The sequence below is a fragment of the Nicotiana sylvestris genome, chromosome 7, assembly GCF_000393655.2.
Source record: "Nicotiana sylvestris chromosome 7, ASM39365v2, whole genome shotgun sequence".
NCBI classification, from domain to species: domain Eukaryota; kingdom Viridiplantae; phylum Streptophyta; class Magnoliopsida; order Solanales; family Solanaceae; genus Nicotiana; species Nicotiana sylvestris.
This window is the reverse complement of record NC_091063.1, coordinates 166,225,640-166,241,867: the sequence shown is the minus strand read 5'-3', so window position 1 is coordinate 166,241,867 and position 16,228 is coordinate 166,225,640.

Genomic DNA, 16,228 nt, shown 5'->3' with positions numbered 1-16,228 from the left:
TTTTATACTAATGCAAAAAAAATATTTCAGTTTTAATTGGCTATTGAAACTATACCGAACTAATTTAGTATGATATTTTATGTGCATAATTAATTTTGTCAAATACCGAAGTACCGAATCATAGTTTTTGATACCATACTGAAGTACCGAATGCCCATCCTTAATTCTACCATAATATGTGGAAATTTATATGCGGGAGCTCCAATGTCTAGCATATTATGCTTGAACTTTCCGAGTATTGGAGTACCAACATAATATACTAGATGTTTATACGCATGAGTACCATAATCCAGCAAATTATGCTGAAACTTTCCATGTTTCATCAAAATAATGGTTATTTTTCATCAACCTAACAAATATGACTATTTCTCAACTAAAACTGACTACCCGTGCTATTTTCACTAATTAGTCGAATTGGTCCAATTCAAGTCTCACGCACTAAGCCCAGCTCATGACCCTGTTTCTTAAACCCTATATATTTTAATCTACCGCCTAGATATATTGAAGTTTCAGTGAGACACCTACGCCAAACTCACTACGACCATTGGCCATTACTGTTGACCCTAACCAAAAATTCAGTTCCTAGAAAGAAATTCTCCATTTCGAAACCATTTGAACTTGTCACCTAGATTTTATACATCTCATCCATAAATACTGGACGCCAAACAACTCTATACTACAAGCCATCGATGATTTCACAAAATATGTTCAAGATTGGAATATCAATATTTTTGGGAACATTTTCCAACGGAAAAAGATTTTACTAGCCCGAATTCAAAGCATTCAAAATTCACCACACTACCCTACTATCACTTTCCTCCAAAATCTTGAGCCAGATCTCCTCAAGAAATACAATGATGTTTTAAAATTAGAGAAAGAATTATGGCAATTAAAATCACGCATCGAAGCGGGTATGCAAGCACCAAATATTTTCACATATCCACACTTCATGTACGACGTCACAATCGCATAAGTGCCTTAAAAGATCCAGTGGGACACCGGATTTATGACCCATAGGACATCCATACACTAATTGAATCCTAATACATCTCCCTATTTGTCATGATCTAATTTCTCCTATAGGTCGTGATGGCGCCCAACGTTACTGCTAGGCAAGTCAACAGTGAACTAATGGTATGATTATTTCTTTTAACAATTTAGAAATGGTTGATTTTTAGTTATTGGATAAATAATAAGTGAAAAATTATGTAACATGAGAAATAGAAAATTTTAAATGCAAATGATATGAAGTAATTAATTAAAATTCACCAAGTGACTACCATAATCTCCAAGATCTAGTGTCACAAGTGTATGAGCTAATAGTAGAATATATAAAAATACTACACTACTGTCTGAAGTGAAATAGATAGAAAGTAAAAGCAAAAGAAAAACTTCGGGTGCTACAGAACTGTAAAGTAAATTCTGTGTTCCGAGGCCTCAAAAACCTCTTTCTGTCTCAACTCGATTTGTATGCGCATTCCGGGCACATAGCCGGAAAGCGAATATGTGAAAATAATAAATTTTAACTTTAAAATGAATTAAGTTGACTTCGGTCAACATTTTGGGTAAACGGACCCGGACCCATAATTTGACGGTCCCGGAGGGTCCGTAGGAAAATATGGGACTTGGACGTATGCCTGGAATCGAATTCCGAGGTCCCAAGCACGAGAAATAAATTTTTAAAGAAAATTATTTTTTGGAATATTTATGAGTTTTTGAAAATGAAATGTGTTTAAAACTTGATGGTATCAGGCCCGTACTTTGGTTTCGGCATCTGGTACAGGTCTTATATGTGATTTAAGATAAGTCTGTGAAATTTGGTGATAAACGGACTTGAGATGATGTGAATCGGATTGTATTTGAGAAAAATTGGAAAATTTGAAGTTCTTAAGAAATTTCATGATTTTGATGCTAAATTCATAGTTGTTGATGTTATTTTAGTGATTCGAATGCTTGATATGATGTTTTTAGGTTGGTGTACATGTTTGGTTTGGAGCCCCAAGGGCTCGGGTGAGTTTTGGATAGGCCACGAGGTGGATTTTGGACTTGAGAAATTGCAGGCTTCAGCTGTTTCATTGCAGGCCTGCAGGCTTCGCATTTGCGAAGCCTGGCTCGCAAATGCGAAGGCTGAGTCGCAAATGCAAAACAGCCCAGGCCAGCCCTTTCTCGCAAATGCGAGATTTTTCCTTCGCAAATGCGATACTCCCCATTTGGGCCTATTATCGCAAATGCGATTGTATGTTTGCAATTCCGACCTCGCAAATGCGAGGTCACTTCACAAATGCGAGCTTAGCAGAAGTCTGGGTTCGCAATTGCGACAGCTGCGGCCTGCAATTTAATAACTTAGCCGAAAATCTTTCATTTTTCACACTCTTTCAAAACCAAAACACTCTTGGACGATTTTTCAAAGACAACTCTTCTTCCAAATCGATTATAAGTCAATTTTAACTCGTTTTCTTCAAACATTAACATATTTTAATATGATTTTAACTCAAAATCAATGATTTTCATGGGGGAAATTGGGTGTTTTGGGTAGAACCTAGGTTTTTTCGAAAATTGGGGATTTGGACCTCGATTTGAGGTCCTATTTCAAAACAAATTATATATTTGAGTTCGTGGAGGAATGAGTAATCGGGTTTTGACCATGTGGGCCTGGGGGCGATTTTTGACTTTTTAGGTAAAAGTTTAGAAAACTCATTTTCATACATTAGAATTGATTCATTTAGCATTTATTGATGCAATTAAGTAACTTGTGGCTAGATACGAGCGAATTGGTGGTGGAATCAAGAGGTAAAGCGATAGTAGAGACTTGAATTGTGTTCGTGGCATCGAGGTAAGTGTTTGGTCTAAACTTAGCTTGACGGATTAGGAGTCGAGTCTTATTTGCTATGTGGTATTTATTGAGTACGACATATAGGCATGGTGAATAGTATCTATACGTTGGTGTCAAGCATGACCGTGAGTCTTATATTGTGATTATTATGACTTTGTTGTATTATTCATGCTTTGATGATGATTTCTATTGTTGGGCAAAGTTTGTGGAAGTAATTGTGACATTTGAACATTGAGGAGCGTTGGCTCAAGTTGTATAATGAAATGTGAAGGTATAAGTGGTAATTGAATCTTTTAGAGCATTGGCTCAAGTTGTGAAGTGAGTTGTAAAGTAAAAGTGAGAAAAATAAGAGAATCATTACGTGGCCTTCCTTGCCGGGAATTTATTGCTTTTAATGTTATCTCCCTTGCCGGGATGTTGATGTTTCTTTTGATGTTGTTCCCTTGCCGGGACTTGATTGTTGAACTATTGTTCCCTTGCTGAGATTCTTATTGTAATTTTATTTACTCCCTTGCCCTATTGTTTGTGATTGTTGTTTGGGTGAGGAAAGTGTTAAAGCACGAAGGGTGATGCCGTGTATTGTTTGGTGAGAGAGAGTTAAAACACGAAGGGTGATTCCGTGTATGATTTGTGAGGAAAGAGTGTAAAGCACGATGAGTGATGCCATGCCGCACGATGTACCATTCTGTGCCGGTTATATTGATTATATGGTGAGGACAAGACTAAAAGCACGAAGGGTGATGTCGTGCACATTTTCATTACTTGATTGCTTTGGTGAGGACGAGAGTAAAAGCACGAAGGGTGATTCCGTGCACTTATTAATTTGTGATTCTTTGTTGATGTTTGAGATATGTTGTTTCTTTCAATTACATGTTGTCTTTCTATTCTAAATTGATAGTTCCCCTGCAGCATGTTACCCCTCCCATACTTCACTGTATATTACTACTCTTCTTTTCCGTTATATATAGTTGAATTGCACAGGTTTTGATTGGTAGTCTGGTCCTAGCCTCGTCGCTACTTCGCCGAGGTTAGGCTATGCACTTACCAGCACATGGGGTCAGTTGTGCTGATACTACACTCTGCACTGTGTGCAGATCTCGGAGCAACAACTTTTGGACCGCAGATTGGGTAGCTGCCTTCAGTTCACCCAGAGATCCAAGGTAGTCCTGCAGGCTTCCGTAGGCCTTGGCGTTTCCCTCTATCCCTTTATTCCTATTTCATTTATTTAATTCAGAAACAATGTATCTTTTATCTTTCAGACTTTGTATGTGGTATTCTTAGATCGTCTGTGAAACCGTGACACCAGTTCTGGGTAGTCGAGGCTCAAACAGTTGTTTTGGTTACATATTCAGATAATTTATTGCTTTCTTTTCACTTATTGTAAATTTTGTTGTCTACACGTTATTGCTTTATAATTGTTATAGAATATAAATTGGTAAAAAGATAATTTGTTCAAATAGTCGGCTTGCCTATTTCACATTAGTAGGCGCCATCACGACACCTGAAGGTGGGAAATCCGGGTCGTGACAAGTTGGTATCAGAGCTCTAGGTTACATGGGTCTCACAGTTCACAGACAAGCTTAGTAGAGTTTGAGGTATCGGTACGGAGACGTATGTGCTTATCCCTCAGAGGCTACAAAGTAAGGAAAAACTTCACAATTATTCTTTCCTGTCGTGCGATTTAGTTTCTCAATGCTAATTGAAGTTCTACTCTATTCTTTCACAGATGGCGAGAACTCGAGCTTCCTCATCCACAGACCAGCAGTCCGAACCCCCAGTAGCAGCTGCCACGAGGGGTAGAGGGTGAGGCCCAGGCTGTGCTAGAGGCCGAGGTAGGGGAAGAGCTCAGCCTAGAGCAGCAGCACCAGCGGCGGAGCCTCAGGTTGACTTTGATGATGAGGTTCCGACCCCGACAGTTCCGATGGGCCCAGCTCAGGTCCCAGAGGGGGTTTATTGCTACCCCCATACTCCAGGATACTTTGGTCCGTCTAGTGGGCCTTATGGAGAGTGTCACCCGGGCAGGCTTGCTTCCTGTAACACCGGCGGTCTCTCAGGCTGAAGGAGGAGCCTAGACTCCTGCTGCTCGCACTCTGGAGCAGGTAGCTACCCAGTTCCAAACTCCAGTAGTTCAGCCAGTTGGAGCAGTTCAGCCGAGCATGGTAGCTCAGACCGGTGATGGAGCAGCTATGTCTGCTGATGCTTTGTGGAGGTTGGATAGGTTCACCAAGCTCTTCACTACTATTTTCAGCGGTGCATCTTCTGAGGATCCCCAGGATTATCTAGATAGCTGTCATGAGGTTCTTAGGAACATGGGGATAGTGGAGACCAATGGGGTCGATTTTGCTACTTTTTACTTGTTTGGATCCGCCAAGACTTAGTGGAGAGATTATTGCTTGGCTAGACCAGCCGGATCACCAGCTTTGACTTGGGAGCAGTTTACTCAGCTATTTCTGGAGAAGTCTCTCACCATCACTCAGAGAGAGATCTATCGGAGGCAGTTTGAGTATCTCCAGCAGGTTTCTATGACCGTTACTCAGTATAAGACCAGATTCATTGACTTGGCTCGTCATGCTCTTATCATACGTCCTACCAAGAGAGAGGGTGAGAAGGTTCATTGAGGGACTTATCCAGCCTCTGAGGCTTCAGATGGGCAAGGAAACTGGGAGTGAGATTTCTTTCCAGGAGGCGGCTAATGTGGCCAGGAGAGTTGAGATGGTTCTATCGTAGGGAGGTGGTCAGGGGTCTGACAAGAGGCCTCATCATTCAGGCCGATTACCTCGTCTAGAGGCAGAGATTCGTATGGTAGAGGCCATCTTCCTAGGCCTTTTCAGTTAGCACTTCAAGTTTCTCATGGTGCTTCAGGTGGTCGTGGTACCCATATGTAGTATTCTGATCAACAGTCCTACAGTGCACCACCAGCTCCTATCAGTGCACTGCCGCTTCAGAGTTTTCGGGGTGGTCATTCAGGTCGTCAGGGTCAGCAATCTAAACAGCCGAGGGCTTGTTACACTTGTGGCGATATGGGTCACACTGCTAGGTTTTTCCCTCGAGCATCGAGTAGCTCTCTGCATCAGGGTTCCAGTACCATGGTTTAGGCACCGAGTGTTCCACAACCCGCGCATCCAGCTAGAGGTGGGGGTAGAGGTGCTAGAGGTAGAGGTAGAAGTATTAGAGGTAGAGCTCAGGCTGCTAGAGGTGGGGTCCAGCCAGTAGTAGGTCATCCCAGAGATATAGTCCAGGGTGGTGGGCCCCAGCCCCGATGTTTTGCTCTTCCAGCCAGGCCCGAGGCTGAGGCTTCAGATGCAGTTATAAAAGATACTGTTCTAGTTTATAGCAGAGATGCTTCAGTTTTATTTGATCCGGGATATACATACTCCTATGTGTCATCTTATTTTGCATCGTATCTGGTCATGCCTAGTGATTCTTTGAGTGCTCCTGTTTATGTGTCTACACCGGTGGGTGATTCTATTGTGGTAGATCGAGTCCATCGTTCATGTATAGTTGTGATTGGGGGTCTTGAGACTCATGTAGATTTGCTTCTTCTGGACATGGTTGATTTTGATGTCACATTGGGGATGGACTGGTTATCACCTTATTACGCTCTCTTGGACTGTCATGCCAAGACTGTGACCTTAGCCTTGCCGGGTTTACCTCGTTTAGAGTGGAGAGGGACTCCTGGTCATTCTACCCGTAGTGTTATCTCATATATGAAGATGCAGCGTATGGTCGAGAAGGGGTGTTTGGCCTATTTGGCCCATGTTCGTGATTCTAGTGCTGAGGTTCCTTCTATTGATTCTATGCCTGTTGTTCGTGAGTTTCCTGAGGTATTTCCTTCAGACCTGCCAGGTATGCCACCCGACAGGGATATTGACTTTTGCATTGTTTTGGCTCCGGGCACTCAGCCCATTTCTATCCCGCCGTATTGTGTGGCCCTGCCTAAGTTGAAAGAGTTGAAGGAGCAATTGCAAGACTTGCTTGAAAAAGGCTTCATTAGACCTAGTGTCTCGCCTTGGGGTGCCCCGGTGTTGTTTGTTAAGAAAAAGGACGGATCGATGAGAATGTGTATTGATTACCGGCAGTTGAACAAGGTTACAATCAAGAATAAGTATCCATTGCCGAGAATTGATCATTTATTTGATCAACTTCAGGGTGCCAAGGTAATTTTGAAGATTGACTTGAGATCTGGCTACCATCAGTTGAGGATTAGGGCATCTGATGTCCCTAAGACAGCTTTCCGCACTCGGTACGGGCATTATGAGTTCTTGGTGATGTCATTCGGGTTGACAAATGCCCAAGCAACTTTTATGGATTTGATGAACCGAGTGTTCAGGCCTTACTTGGATTCGTTCGTGGTAGTCTTCATTGATGATATTTTGATCTATTCTTGTAGCCAGGAGGAGCACGAGCAGCATCTTAAAGTAGTTCTTCAGACTTTGAGGGATAGTCAGTTGTACACTAAGTTTTCAAAATGTGAGTTCTGGCTGAGTTCAGTTGCATTCCTAGGTCATGTTGTATCAGCAGAGGGTATTCAGGTTGATTCAAAGAAGATTGAGGCAGTCAAGAACTGGCCTAGACCAGCATCAACTACAGAGATCCGGAATTTCTTGGGATTGGCTGGCTACTATCATCGGTTGTGGAGTGGTTTTCATCTATCGCAGCCCTAATGACCAGGTTGACCCAGAAAGGTGCCAGTTCAGATGGTCGGACGAGTGTGAGGCGAGCTTTCAGAAGCTCAAGACAGCTCTGACTATGACACCATTATTGGTTTTGCCTACAGGTTCAGGCCTTATACAGTTTATTGTGATGCATCTCGTATTAGACTTGGTACGGTGTTGATGTAGGATGACAAGGTCATTGCCTATGCTTCACGGCATTTGAAGATTCATGAGAAGAACTATCCGGTTCATGATTTGGAGTTAGTAGCCATTGTTCACGCGTTGAAGATTTGGAGGCATTATCTATATGGCGTGGCATGTGAGGTGTTCACAGATCACAAGAGTCTGCATTATGTTTTCAAGCAGAAGGAGCTTAATTTGAGGTAGAGAAGGTGGTTGGAGCTATTAAAGGACTATGATATCACTATCTTATATCATCCGGGAAAGGCTAATGTGGTGGCCGATGCTTTCAGTAGGAAGTCAGCCGGTATCGACAGTCTTGCTTATATTCCAGTCGGTGAGAGACCGCTTGCTTTGGATGTTCAGAATTTGGCCAATCAGTTCGTGAGGTTGGATGTTTATGAGCCTAGTCGTGTGTTAGCTTGCACAGTCGCTCGTTCTTTTTTATTGGAGCATATCCAAGATTGGCAGTATGATGATCCTCATTTGTGTATCCTTGATGCAACTTCTCAAACTACCTGCTCAGCTCCTCTCGGCGAAAATGTGGCATATACTTCTCTAGAAAGAGAACAGAGAATTGTTGTCAGGTAAGGGGCGCTGTACCAACAGGACTACGCCTCTCATACGCCTCCCACCAAGTGAAGGCAGCCCCAGAAAACTAAAAGGTGGTAAAAGCTACACCACTGGTCTCTAGAATCCCCGCTGTACGAAGCATCCTCTGGCACTTATCTAAGAAACACTGAGCATCCTTGCCCTCTGTTAAAAGTCGGAGGCTTGAGTCTACCAATCCTCTCTAGTCAACGCTGCTCGCCGTCCGGCATAACTAGTACCACAAACTCCTGAGCGGGTGCAACCGACTGGGCTGAAGGTGCCCCCGGTGTCTGGAGTCCTTGTACAACCTACTCAGGTGTGCGAGCAACGGGAGTCTGGGTGCCTCCCCAGGCCTGAGAAGTAGCTGCGGCCGTAGTAACTGAAACTGCCCGAGCCAAACTGGTACACACTGATAAGATCTGAGCTAAAGCCTCCTGAAGGCATGGAATCACAATGGGCACAGTTGGTGCCTGAGCTGGTGCTGCTGTAGCGTCCACAACTGGGACCTAATCCTGAATTGGGGCAACTGGTGGATCTGTAGGTTCTTCCCTAGCTGCTCTGCCCCCTACCACGGCCTCAACCGTATCCTCGGCCTCTAGTGGCCCCAATTGGTGGTACTAGCGGTCGTCCATCCTGCCTGGTAGCACGTGTCCTCACCATTTGTGAGAGAATGGAATAATAGAAGTTTAGTACTCGGATCAACTTATTTGCACAATAAGAATTTCAAGAATATGAAGTTTTTCCTAAAGGTTCTGCAGCCTCTCGAGGATAAATACAAACGTCTCCGTACCGATCCGAGAGACTCTACTAAACCGGCTCATGACTCGCCATACCTATGTAACCTAGGCTCTGATACCAACTTGTCATGACCCCAAATACCCGGTCGTGATGGCGCCTATCACATTACTAGGCAAGCCAACCGAAACCATTAACCACAACAAGTCCCTTTTATAAAACCATTTTTCTAACACAGGTTTAGATACCAAATTTCCATAATAAGTGTTTAAAATAATAAAATATAAGCGGAAGTCAAATAAACATGAAATACACAGCCCCAAATATCTGGTGTCATGATCTAGAGTCTCTACTACATAACTGACTATCTGATACAACACAAGTCTAGAAAATGCAGAAAAGAACAAGATATGAAGGAGAAACAAGGGTTGCAGCTACCTTGAAATCTCCGGCACCCTCTGGATCAGCTGAGGACCCTCACTCTGCCACTCCTGCACCTGGATCTGCACACAAGGTGCAGGAAGTAATGTGAGTATGCCAACTCAATAAGTAACTAAATTAAATAAGGTCTGAAAGCAGTGACGAGCAGTTAAAAATCATATAACTGAATAAACAACAGGATACCAAATCCATTTCACAGTTTAAAACCAGTTTCATAGTAAAATCATCAATTTCAGTTTAAACACTTGAAATCATATACTTAGCAATTTTTCCAACAGAGGCTATTTTAAAAAACGAAGAGTGAAATTAGTGAAAATATCATAACTGGGCCCCTCGGGCAAGGTATCACTCAGAACATGGCCTCTTGGGCAGCCTCTCAGTCACTCGTGACTCACTCTCGTCACTCAGTACTCACTCTCAGCACTTAGGCTCATTAATATCTCCTAATAATAGAAATCATAGTAACCGCTGCGGCGTGCAGCCCGATCGATAATTTATAGTCGACTACGCTTACTGGGGGTGTACAGACTCCGGAGGGACTCCTACAGCCCAAACATCATATCGCTGCGGCGCGCAGCCCGATCAAATACATATATCGCTACGAAGTGCAGTCCGATCCAATATATATCGCTGCAACGTGCAACCGATCCATATAAGTATCGCTGCGGCATGCAACCTGATCCATAACATATACATATAACATCCTCACTATTAGGTTCTCAACCTCTCTCAGTCATTAACCTCACAGCCTCTCGGGCACAACAATAGAAATTAGGGAACTCAGCCCAAACAGTCCTCACAATTAGAAGTAGGGTGATAAAACCAGATTTAAACATTTAAACAAGTAAAACATGACTGAGGATATGCTTTCAACAAGTAAAGTGAGGAAAAACTGTAAACAATGCCCCTAAGGGTCTCAACAGATCGGCACAAGGACCCAAACATGGCATATAACCTATAATACAATATAAATGACTAAAGTACGGAATATCATAAGGTTTCAAATCAAATACGCAACTCAGTAGTCACTACGGGATGGACCAAGTCACAATCCCTATCGGTGCATGCCCACACGCTCATCACCTAGCATGTGCGTCACCGCATTTATCAAAACAAGTCAAATACCGGGGTTTGTACTCTCAGTTCTAGATTTACAATGGTTACTTACCTCAAACCGGTAAAAAACACTACTCCACGATGCTCCACTCGCATCAAATCTATTCAAAATTAGAATCACGACGTCAAAATATGCTAAGGGAACAAAGCCCAAGCAAAAACAATCAAATAATACCAAAAATCCCGAAATTGGCCAAACCCGACCCCCGATCCCACATCTCGAAACTCGATAAAAATAATATCAACAAAATTCTTATCCTCCCACGAGTTCACACATACTAAGAACACTGAAATTGGAGTCCAAATGACCCCTCAAATTCTCATTTAAAGTCTCTTAATCTCAAGCCCTAATTCCTCAATTTTAGGCTTAGATTATATGATTTATTAGGTAGATTTCACAATAGAATCAAGTTTTAAGTCCAAAATGCTTACCCCCAAGTGATTTCCCTTGAATCCCTCTTCAATCTCCTTCAAATAGCTCCAAAAACGACCAACAATGGAAGAAATAAACCCCACATTCGCGGACAAGACGACCTTTTAAATCTTCTGCCCAGGACTGAAAATCCTTCTTCGCAAACACGGTCAAAGCCTCGCGTTTGCGAAGCACAAAAATAACCTTGACCAAATTCCTCTTTCGCGATCGCGACCACCACATCGCGAACGCGATGCTTTACTCAGACAGTCCTTCGCGATCGCGTTCCACCTATCGCGAACGCAATAAATTAAGTCCACTGAAGTTCAACCGCTCATTTTCTTCTATGCGAACGCGATACTACCCCGCGAACGCGATGCCCAAACACTTAACCCTTCACAAACGCGTAGCCATCCTCGCGAATGCGAAGGCTTAAATTCCACCTTCCTCAACTGACTCTTCGCGAACGCGAGGGTCCACTCGCGAACACGAAGAGTAAAATACCTGCAACAGATGAATAGAAATCTGCAACTTTTCTTTAACTCAAAATAGTCCTTTCAACCCTCCGAAACTCACCCGAGGCCCCCGAAACACCCTGCTCGTGAATCATACATGCTATGCAGGTACACATAGAAATACATGCTCAAACAACAAATTAAGAATTTATCGGGGAACATTTATCCAAATAAAAGCCAAATTTTCTTTTAGTGATTTAAGAAAATAAAGTTTAATCCTTTTAGAAATTTATTTACCAATTCGATAAGATTTAAGCAATTCAACTGCCAACAAGATTACAGATATTCCAAGTATAGCATGCTTTTGGGTCCTAGACTACCCGGACTTACACATAATAGTAACTACGCACGGACTCTCGTCACCTCGTGCATACGTAGCCCCCACAAATAGGAGCACATAACCAATTATTTTACCTATGGGGACAATTCCCTCTTACAAGGTTAGAAAGGAGACTCACCTCGCTCCGAAGATCCATAACCGGCATTCCACGCCCTTCCGAAGACTCGATCGATGCACGATGCTCCAAAACTAGCCAATAATTATGTAAATCCATTAATATATGTTCAATTACTTATTACAATCCAATTTATAACAATTCCTAACCCCGATCGACAAGTTGAAAAAATTGCTCTCGTGCCCACGTGCCCGGATTCCGAAATTTTTCGAAGATAAAGTTTACCCATGAACTCACGAACTCAAATATATGATTTTCTCTTAATTCCTTACCTAAAATCGTGGTCAAAATCCAAAAATACGAATTTTCTAGGTTTTCCTCAAACCCCCCAAAGTTCTACCCATTTACATGCTAAAATTCATACATAATCGATATATTTAACTCAAGATTGGTGGGGTTAGCTTACCTTGTTGATTATGACAAAAAACCCCACTTGAAGTTCTCCAAAATCATCCACACCAAATGAAAAATGGGAGAAAAACGACCATCTCCCGATTTAAAAGAATACACTGCCTCCAGCATTTTCGCACCTACGGTCACTTGACCGCTTCTGCGGTTCCGCAGGTGCGCCCCACTACCCTCTTCTACGGTTTCTCACCAGGCTGCCCTTTCCGATTCTGTGTCCTCTCCACCGCAGGTGCGGTCCTGCTTCTGCGGTCCTAGCCTTCACCCTTCACCACCACATATGCTCCCCTTTGGCCGCTTATGCGGCTCCGCACCTGCGAGACTTGGGCTGCAGGTGCAGTTACACCAGCAACTAGCAACTTCAGCTCTTCCTCCAAGTTCCAATTCGATCCGTTAACCACCCGGAATCCATCCGAGGCCCCCGGGACCCTAGCCAATCATACCAACCAGTCCCAAAGCATATTATGGACTTGATCGAGGCCTCAAATCATATCAAACAATGCTAACATCATGAATCGACCCCCAATCAAAGCTTAAGGAACTTTAGAATTTCAAACTTCTACATTCGATGACGAAACCTATCAAATCACGTCCGATTGACCTCAAATTTTGCACACAAGTCATATTCAACATTACAGACCTACTCCAACTTTCGGAATCAGATTCCGATCCCGATATCAAAAAGTCCACTTCCGGTCAAACTTCTCAAAAACCTTCAAATTTCTATCTTTAGCCAAATGACTCCAAACTGTCCCACGTACCTCGGAATTCACTTCCGATCGCGCTCCCAACACCAGAATCACCATACAGAACTATTTGACTCGGAATCTTAAACAAACATTGATAACCCTGAAATGCACTTCAATCCAAACTTATGAAATTCTTCCAAAATGCTAACTTCCACAATAGGTGTCGAAACATTCTCGGGTCTTCCAAATCCTGGTTCGGACATATGCCCAAGTCCAAAATCATCATACAAACATGCGGGAACCTTTGAATCCCAATTCCGAGATCGCTTACTCAAAAATCTGATCTTAGTTAATTCTTTCAACTTAAAGCTTCCGAAATGAGAATTCTCTTTCCAAATCAACTCTGAATTCCCCGAATATAAATTCCGACCGTGCGTACAAGTCATAATACCTAAAATGAAGTTGCTCGTGGCCTCAAACTGCTGAACGATGCGCTAGAGCTCAAAACGACTGATCAGGTCGTTACATTCTCTCCCACTTAAACATACATTCGTCCTCGAACGTGCTAAGAACTACGCTAGAGTTGTCTGAAATCACAGATTACACCTTGAGCACCTACCCGTGCTACTGATCGCAGCCTACTCCGTACCTTTAAAAAGTAGCGAGAGAGGGTCTCAATAGCTTTTACCCGATTTTGGATCGGGATCGATTTCAACAGAGAGCTAGAAAGGGAGTTAAGTATCTATTTAGGTTGGGATTACGTATTGGTTCCAAATTGCACTTCTATTAATTTTTGGGTTTTCTTTTATAATTCTACTATTATCAAAGTACAAATTATAATTGCAACTAGATTAAGCTAAGAGTAAAATGCTACAAGTTGTTCAAATATTCTAAAAGGCACTAGGGTATTGACTTTCAACTAGGTGGCCAAATTGATGGGTAATTGCGTCTAAGACACGATTTACATGATTGGGGAATATGTTATAACCGTTGCTCGATATTATCCATTCTCACACCTCTCGGTAGAAAGAATGATTTTGCCCAATTGACTTTCTCAAGACCAATTGGGTATGCATATTTGCTCAAGCAACTAAGGTTCAAGTCGGGTATTACTCTCTCGAGGTTTAACCCTTTAAATGGGACTATCAATTCTCTTGAGTCCATCCCAATTCCTTGTTGGATCAATTTCAGAGACTTAGGCTCTCAATATCAAGAAAAGCCCGAGTCAACTTAGCACAAACTAGTGTTTGCAACCACTAATTAAGTAATTAAACCATGAAATTGACCCAAATAGCAAACACCCATAGTCAATCTAGCCCTAAATTGCAACACCCATCAATTACCCACACTAGGGTTGAGCCACAACCCTAGCTAATGGGTCTAGCTACTCATACTTAAAGAGAAAAATAGAGAAATAGATGAAGATTAACACATATTAATTAATTGCTAAGCTAAATACAAAATTCAATTATAAAAAGTAACTAAAAATGCCCAAAATGGCTACAAGATATGTTCCCACGCACAACAGCTATTCTAAAATGTCTGATACCCTAAAAATGGAAAAAGGATCTATTTATACTGAGTTGGAAAAACTAGACAAAAATGCCCCTGCGGGGTTAGTGCGGACTGCAAAAAATGGTGTGCAGCCGCACTAGGCACTTGAACTTGAAAACTTGGCTCTCTGAAGTCAGGCTCCACGGACCGCACAGAATGGACTGCGGCCGCAGAGGCTTCTAGTGCGGTCCGCACAAACTGGACCACGGACCGCATAGGCTTGAAAGCTCCAATCTTCACCCTCTCTGAACCTTGACTCTGCAGACCGCACAGAATGGTAGTGCAGCCGCATTGCCTTTAGTGCCGCACAAAATCTTCTGCAGCCGCACTGCCTTAATGCTTGAAGTACCAGCTCTCTGAATCTCCCTAGTGCAGACCGCACAAAGTATAGTGCGGCCGCACTAGACCTGTTTTTCCTGAGCTTGTCTTGTCTTTTGTACTTGTGCAAGTTTCACTCCTTTTAAGCTGAACTTTAACATCTTGTCACTTTATTGATCAAACCTGCAATCAAGCACAACTTATGAGTCTTTTGGGACTATTTTGTATGAATTTATAAACAAAGCATAAGCAAGAAGGAGTATAAAATGCGTCAAAATCCCTAGTTATCAACTCCCCCAAACTCAAGCTTTTGCTTGTCCTCAAGCAAACAAAATAAGACCCACCCCTTAAGGGAAAATCCAAGAAATTTTCAGCTGTCCTAAAGCAACCTCACTAGCATCAATTGAGACTAACAATTGCCCTTAATACAAATGAGTCATTAACAACATTTAAACTTTGAAAAACCATGGATCAAGTGTGATACAAGAGCTTCAAGAGTTGACTCAACACATCAAAGAACTCTCTCAATTACTTTGGTCATTGTGGAACCCAAACTCACACATCCTCGAGTCTCCCTAAGCAAACCTCACCTTAAGAATATTGGCACGCAAAACGAGACTAATGGAATTTCACTCATCTCTCTCAAGAAAAAGTCACAAGTCCGGCTCTAAGTACCATATGTATGCCCCTTATGTGAGTATCCACTAATGTAAGCTTCATTCAACTCAAGATCATATAGGTCTTTGAGATATTATGAAGGCTTTTGGTTTAGGGTAGGACATGTTTTGGTCTAGGTAGGTTCCATCTTCCCTTAAGCACTTCTTTTGATTCATTTGGCACACATTCTCTTGACTCTTTGAGTCATTTCACTTCTTTATAAAAGGTTAGAGAGATATACTGTCACTCTATCTCATGCATTTCAACCCCTTTTTTCCTTTCCCAACTTTGTACACCTTTCATTCTTTACTTTTTCTTGAATTCCTTTTTATTCTTTTTTACTTTGAACATTCTTTTTGTCTTTTTTTTGCTTTTCTTTCTTTTTCATTGCCTTTCCCTTTTTATTTTTTTACTTTCGTGCCTTTTTACCACTTTATTGCCATCTTCGTCTCTCCCCCCAAACTTATACTTTTGCCATGTGCTAAAGGAAAGATAGGGTGCCAAGAGAGGGTATCTTTTAAAACGGGTATAGGCTTGTATCATGGTTCTTGAAAGAAAAAGGTCTAAGGCTCAAAAGGTGTAACTAGGGATCATATCGTTGGTAGGCTATGGAATTATTCAAACTATCATTTGGATCAAGGAGAGCCTATAATCACGTCTCAAGTCAAAATT